This window comes from Centrocercus urophasianus, unplaced genomic scaffold, assembly GCF_019232065.1.
Source record: "Centrocercus urophasianus isolate 14NV4802_14NV808 unplaced genomic scaffold, USGS_Curo_1.0 seq_27, whole genome shotgun sequence".
Classification (NCBI taxonomy): domain Eukaryota; kingdom Metazoa; phylum Chordata; class Aves; order Galliformes; family Phasianidae; genus Centrocercus; species Centrocercus urophasianus.
Window position 1 is genome coordinate 3,399,325 of NW_024884833.1, and position 6,516 is coordinate 3,405,840.

Sequence of the window (6,516 nt, forward strand, 5' to 3'; positions counted from 1 at the left end):
AACTTCGCCTCCTGAGGCAGGAGATGGTGAGTAGCCGGGCGCCGAGGGAGCTCCGAGGAGGCGCTCGCAGCGCTACGCACGGCGGCGCCCCCAGGCCCCGCTCTCCTGGGCCGGCCCGCTCGGCGCGGGCAGCGCCCCCGTACTGCGGGCGGGAGCGCCAGGAGCGGCTGCGCGGCGCTCCGGGCCCTGACCTCGCCGTGGCCCGGTGCGGCCGGGGGACAGCGGGGAGACCGCCTGCGTGTGAGGCGGCTGAGCTGGCCGGCCCGAGGGCGAGAGGTTCTGCAGGCTTCTTGCAGTGACAGCTGGATGGGTCGCTGCCACCTGCCCTTCTTCTGACGTCTAGTTAAAAGCCCTGAGTGTTGGTGTATCAATAAACAAAATAACACCTTCATCTCGCTGTTCTAAATGTATTCTCTACATCGCAGCTGTTTCCTGGTGACTTCTCGTATCTGAAGAGACTCTGGAGGTCATGGAATTGGAAGCTCAGATATTCCATTTCTGGGCAGTGTTTTTCAGAGGTTTAGTTCCAGACAGTAATCCTTCATCAAATGCCTATTTGTAACATGACTGGGAAATTTATTTGTGGCTACTTATTTCAGAACTTCTCGCGTACTTACTGTCTTAAAACAGAAGCTTACCTGCCTCTTTAAGAAAATTTTCAGCGGTGCCACAAAACTGCCTTGTTAAGGCGAAACAAAAGGAACCACTGCACTCTTTGCAAGCAAAAAAGCAAGTCAGCAAATACTGAGTTGTTAGCGGGTACTATTCTGACAGTAGGGAGTTCTACACACTCAAGCCCATTCTGCTTTGTTTTGGGTTTTTTATTTTTTATTTTTCAGATAATAATCATTATTTGAGATCTCCAACAACTTTTTTAGGTGGTGGTTCTTCTCATGATTCTTACCGCATTGCTTACTTGATCAAAATCTATACAATTTCCTTGTTGGGATGAAGATTTTGCTGGCAACTTACTGAGGTGACTTGATGCAAACACTAAATGTGTAAGCACAATGCTGGTGAAGGAAGGAGAGTTTTTAAAGAATAACTGGCAAAGAGGAAAGAGAAATCAAGAGTGGATATCCCAGGTGTTAATAGCCAAGATTGTGACCTCAATCTTGAGTCACTTATATCCCACTTAGTGTCTTGTGGCTTCATAGGTTTTAAGAAATGCTTGCAGAGCTATCATTGCATTTTAGTGCAACAATCACTGTAAATTTGTTGTTAACACAGTTCAAACACTGTCAGCATCCTTCTTGTCAATTATCAAAATTTTTAACTTGCATTGGGGTTTAGAGTGTGTATAGGTTATAGTGTAAAACTCTTAGGGGAATTGAGCTGCAAAGGAAGCAAATAAGGCAGTCAGTTTTTAGCATGACTGCTGAGACCTGTAATGACAGGCCTATTAAGGGATAAAAATCAAGTGACTTGAGTTCATTGTGTTTTCCTTATAAGTTGATCTCTTCTTCTACATTACATGTGAAGTTTCATGTCACAATGTTCAATTTGCTGATTTTCTGTTTTTTACCTTTTTCTCTCAGCTCTCAGAGTGAAGTGAACATGTTTTAGACTCAGCATCCTTGACCTCTCCTGTTCTCTCTCATTTTAATGTCTGACTTACTGTTTTTTGCATGTGAACAGGAAAGTGTCCAGGTAGATTTTTACTATCTCCTGAGGAGACTCCCCGACCTCTCTGGGCAAGTTAATGCAGTGCTCTGTCATCCTCAAAGTATAGAATTTTTTCTCTTGCTTGTATGGAACGTCTGTGTTCCAGTTTGTTTCCATTGCCCCTTATTCTGTTGCTGCACACTGCAGAAATGAGCATAGTCCCATCCACCTGACTTCTGCCTTTTAGATATTCATAAGCATTGATAAGATCTCCCCATTTCTTCATAAAGAAGATGCTCCAGGCCCCTAGTAATCTCAATAGCACTGTGCTGGAAACTCCCTAGGAGTTCCCAGAACTGAGCAGAATACTCCAGGTCTCACCAATACTCCAACGCTCGTCTGACCTCACCAGGACAGAGGAGGGGAAGGACCATATTTCTCGACCAGCTAGGCACGCTCATTTTTATGCATTATAGAATACCATTGGCCTTCTTGACCACAAGGGCAGACTGCTGGCTCAGGGCCAACCTGTTGTCCACCAGAACACCTATGTCCTTTGCCACAGAGCTCTGTTCCAGCAGGTCATCCCTAACCAGTACTGACACGTGCTTATTCCTCCACAGGTGCACAGCTCTGCACTTACCCGTGTTGAATCTTACAAGGTTCCTCTCTGCCCAACTTTCCAGTCTATCCAAACTTCACTGAAAGGCAGCACATCCTTCTGGTGCCTCAGACACTTCTCCCAGCTTTGTATCATCTGCAAACTTGCTGAGCGTGCGCTCTTTCCGTTCATCCAGGCCACTGATGATGTTTCAGTACTGACTCCTGGGGAATTGCTAGCTACAGCCTTCAACTAGACTATGCCCGCTAATCACAACCCTCCAAGCTCTTCCAGTCAGCCAGTTCTCAATCCACTGTTCTCAATCCAGAATCCACAATCACTGTTCACTTGTCTATCCCACACTTCTTAAACTTTCCTATGAGGAAGTTACGGGTGAAGTGTCAAAGGCCTTGCTAAAGCAAGGTAGCCAACATCCACTGCTCTTTCCTCATCTATCCAGCTTGTCATGGCATCATAGTAGGCTACCAGGTTGATCAACAATGATTTCCCTTTGGTGAATCCATGTTGGCTACTCCCGATAACCTTCTTCTCTTCCATTTGCTTGATGATGACATCCAAAATAAGCTGTTACATCATCTTCCCAGAGGTGGAGGCGAAGCTGATAAGGCTGTACTTTCCTGTCCTCTCCTTCTTGCTCTTTTTCAGGACTGTAGTGACATTGGCTTCCCTTCAGGTCTCAGACACTTCTCCCACTCTGCATGACCCTTCAAAGATGATAATGAGTGGTCACTTCAGCACTTGTGTGCATCTCATTGAGGCCCATGGATTTGTGCAGCAAGTTTATCTAGATGGTCTCTGACAGATCCTCCTCAACTGGTGGGAAGTCTTTTTTTCTCATCGAGGAATATGGTCCTGCCCCTCCTTTCTGTCCTGGTGAGGTCAGATGAGCGTTGGAGTATTGGTGAGGCTTGGAGTATCCTGCTCAGTTCTGGGAACTTCTAGGGAGTTTCCAGCACAGTGCTACTGAGATTACTAGGGGCCTGGAGCATATTCTTTATGAAGAAACGGGGAGATCTTATCAAGTCTTCTTTTATTCTTCTCTCTCTTACCTGCAGGATCTAGAATTGCTGAGGGGCAGCGCTAGCACTGAAGACTGAATCAAAGAAGGCATTCAGTAATTCTGACTTCCCAGTGTCCTCCACTACCAGGGCACTCACCTCATTCAGCAGTGGACGTACATTTTCCCTAGCCTTCCTTTTGCTACTGACATACTTAAAGAAGTCTTTCTTGTTTTCCTCAACGTCCCTCATCAGATTTAATTCCAAGTGGGAAGGCCTTAGCCTTCCTTGTGTCACTGTGTATTCCTGCATGCTCTGCTAGTGGTCATATATTCCTCTCATGTAGCCAGACCCTTTTATCACATTCAGTAGACTTTCTTCTTCCATTTGAGTTTTCCCATGAGCTTCTTTACTCATTGATGCAGGTCTTTTGCCACCTTCACTTGATTCACTTAGGGATGCACCAGTTTTGAATTTGGAGGAAGTGGTGTTGGATGTCAACCAAATCTCTTGAGTCCGCTTCCAATGCTCTAACCCATGAGATACTTCCAAGTGGGTCCTTGAAGAAGTCAGAGTTGGCTCTCCTGAAGTCCAAGGTTTCAATCTTACTTATTGCCTTATTTCTTAAATCAAAAGAATTCTGTTACACATCTCTCCATTTGAATTTTATTCTGTGTATGCCCATTAAGCTTTATAATGACTATTCTTTCTATAAAGTAAGGTATAGATACTCTAAATATTTTTTGTGTCATCATCTGTTTTCTGTAATCCAGAATTTGGAATTGAACTATTTTCCTGTGGCTATCCTTTAGTTTCTTTAGTAACGTAGTCTCCTCTATCTGTAGGATTTCTTCAGGTTCATAACCTGAACCTGGGTACCTTCTGGGTTTTTCTTGTGACTTTGTAAAGGCATGATCAATTTAAAAGCAATATATGGTAAAAATAACTGTTTCTGTATCTGTTTCTGTATCTGTTTCTTTTCTTCTGAACATCATTTCCGAAACAACTAGAAGTACTATCTATCTTCTCAGTATTTCTTGTCAAAACCTACTATATTATTCTTTGGCTCTCATGAGTACCTGAGAGGCCTTGAATGGGTAGAAAACTAGGTAGTATCTGCTGCAGTAGTAAGCATGCAAAAAACTGAAAAAATTAGAAGCTGAGAAAATCAAGAGACATCTATCATGCTACCTTTTCATAGTTGCTCTGTAGTATCTGCTTCTGCAGCACAGATTTTCAGATATATACATGCACGGTTTATTCTGCTTACTTGACTCAGGCTTTAGACAATTTTTTTTAATAGGCATTTGCTAACCAGTGTTTTTCAGATTTGTTCATATTCTTACTCATGTTTAAGATTATTTGTATAGTCACATATGGAAAACTTGAGACTAACTGGTGTGCTGACATCTTCATCTTCAACGTTGGCCAATCTATGTTGACAAATTTCAGCAACATCTAAGAAACAAAGCAATTTTATAATCAGCACATGAGTAAAATTTGATCTTTTATTGCATTTAAATGCATGATGATTCCAAAGCTTTTCATTGTGCTAAGAATGTATTTTATTGTTAACTATTTTTTATCATCTCATTTCTACCCAGAGCATCCACAAAATACCTGTGTTTTCTACAGGTACCCTGTTGTTTGTCCCCTGACAGTAAAGAACAAGGAAAACACACCTGAACCTGGTTGTGATGCTTAGGAGTGGACTTTAAGGCTAATCTCAGGACGTATGTATCTTTTCAGTGGCCAGTGTAAATTCATCTGTACAGACATGGAAATAGGTGTGACTTCTCCTCATTTTAAAATGAGAAATCTCATCTCATCCATCTCATGCACATTTTCCTTTTGTCACCAATGAAATCAATTTTTCTGTTCTTCCAACTACTTTCTACATTCATCATCTTCAGATAAACATTCTAAATCTGCTGGGTTGGATTCTTCTAAGAAGAGATAGGTGGTGGAAATTTTGAAATGCCTGCCATCAAGTTGCCATGTACTTGGGCCTGGAAGAGCATGAATTACATGGTGGGTGTGATTGATGTGATTACCTCTCACGTGTTATCTGCTGCAGGAGAACATTAAGTGATGTAATCATATCCCTATTTAACTTAGATGTAGAATGTTTATCTGTGACAGATTGATAGGTGCATAGGAGTAAAACTGTACATCTGCTGACTGAGGCTTGCATTTTGATTGCTTGATCCTTTTGCTGTATTGAGTGTTCTTTTTCCCTGGAGCCTAATTTTTTTCTTTTTTTTAGTCAATGAAATCATGCACAGAATACCACACTGTCTCTTTTTTTGAAATGTTTCTACTTTCTTGAAATAAAGACCTGCTGAGCCAGGGGGCCTTCAGTTTTTACAGTGCTGCTGTACTGATAATCCTGGAAACCTTTGAGGCCTAAGCCACTGCATAACAAGAAAAGCAAGTTGCAGATGCTAGCACAGGTCAAAATGTTCTTTTCTGGTCAACCTAGAGTGTATTGAATACTTACATCTCTTATATCTGCAGCCCTATTTCTGGTGTCTCCTGCTCAACTATGCATATAACTTCAGCAGCTACACACAGCAGTAAGTAATCAGCAGGGTTCTTTCTGGAGCCTTAAGTGCCACTGCTTCTTCAGAAGCCTCATTTCTCTTTCACAAGCTCTGTGTTTATTCAAAGGGAGAATTTCTTACGAAAACTTTAAGAAAAAAGGTGATTTTTTTTTTTTTTTTAATTTCAGTTCTTTTTTTTTTTTTTTTTTCTCCAAATCAACAGTCTGTTGCATTTTTGAAAGCTAAAAATGTTCAATGGAGTGTAGTCAGTCTGCACATGGAGTACAAACACTACCAACTTTGCATAAGAATAGTTGGGGCCAGAAAAAAAGGTGAATTATGTCTTCAAAGTGAGAGATAAACTTTTAGATGAGTTTCTTTCCAGTGAACATTGTTGATGAGTGAAGGCCAAGCTGGATATTCTGAATGCAGCTGTTTTCAGGGAAAAGGGATAAAAAAAGTTGAAACAATCCTGTTTTGAAGAAGCTGAGTATGCCAGATTTGTACTAAAGCTGTTTGGGACAGAGGTATGTCTATGCTTTCTCATTAGCTGAGTTTTCTCTCCCTTTGCTCTAATAGTTCTGTTCTAGAATAACCATTTTAAAAGCTGATTAACACAAAGGCCTGGCAAAATGAAGCAGAACAAATGGCACTTGTACTCATTGGAATTAAAGCAAATATGATCATTACAATGCCAGTCCTCTCCTTCTCCTTCTCCTTCTCCTTCTCCTTCTCCTTCTCCTTCTCC

At 41.9% G+C, this 6,516-nt stretch overlaps 1 protein-coding gene across 1 annotated transcript in view; it reads left to right on the plus strand.

Annotated features, from left to right (window-relative positions):
- LURAP1L (leucine rich adaptor protein 1 like) overlaps positions 1-6,516 on the plus strand; it is a 23,727-nt gene that overhangs the window by 149 nt on the left and 17,062 nt on the right. The gene's annotated exons all lie outside the window — the stretch shown is intronic.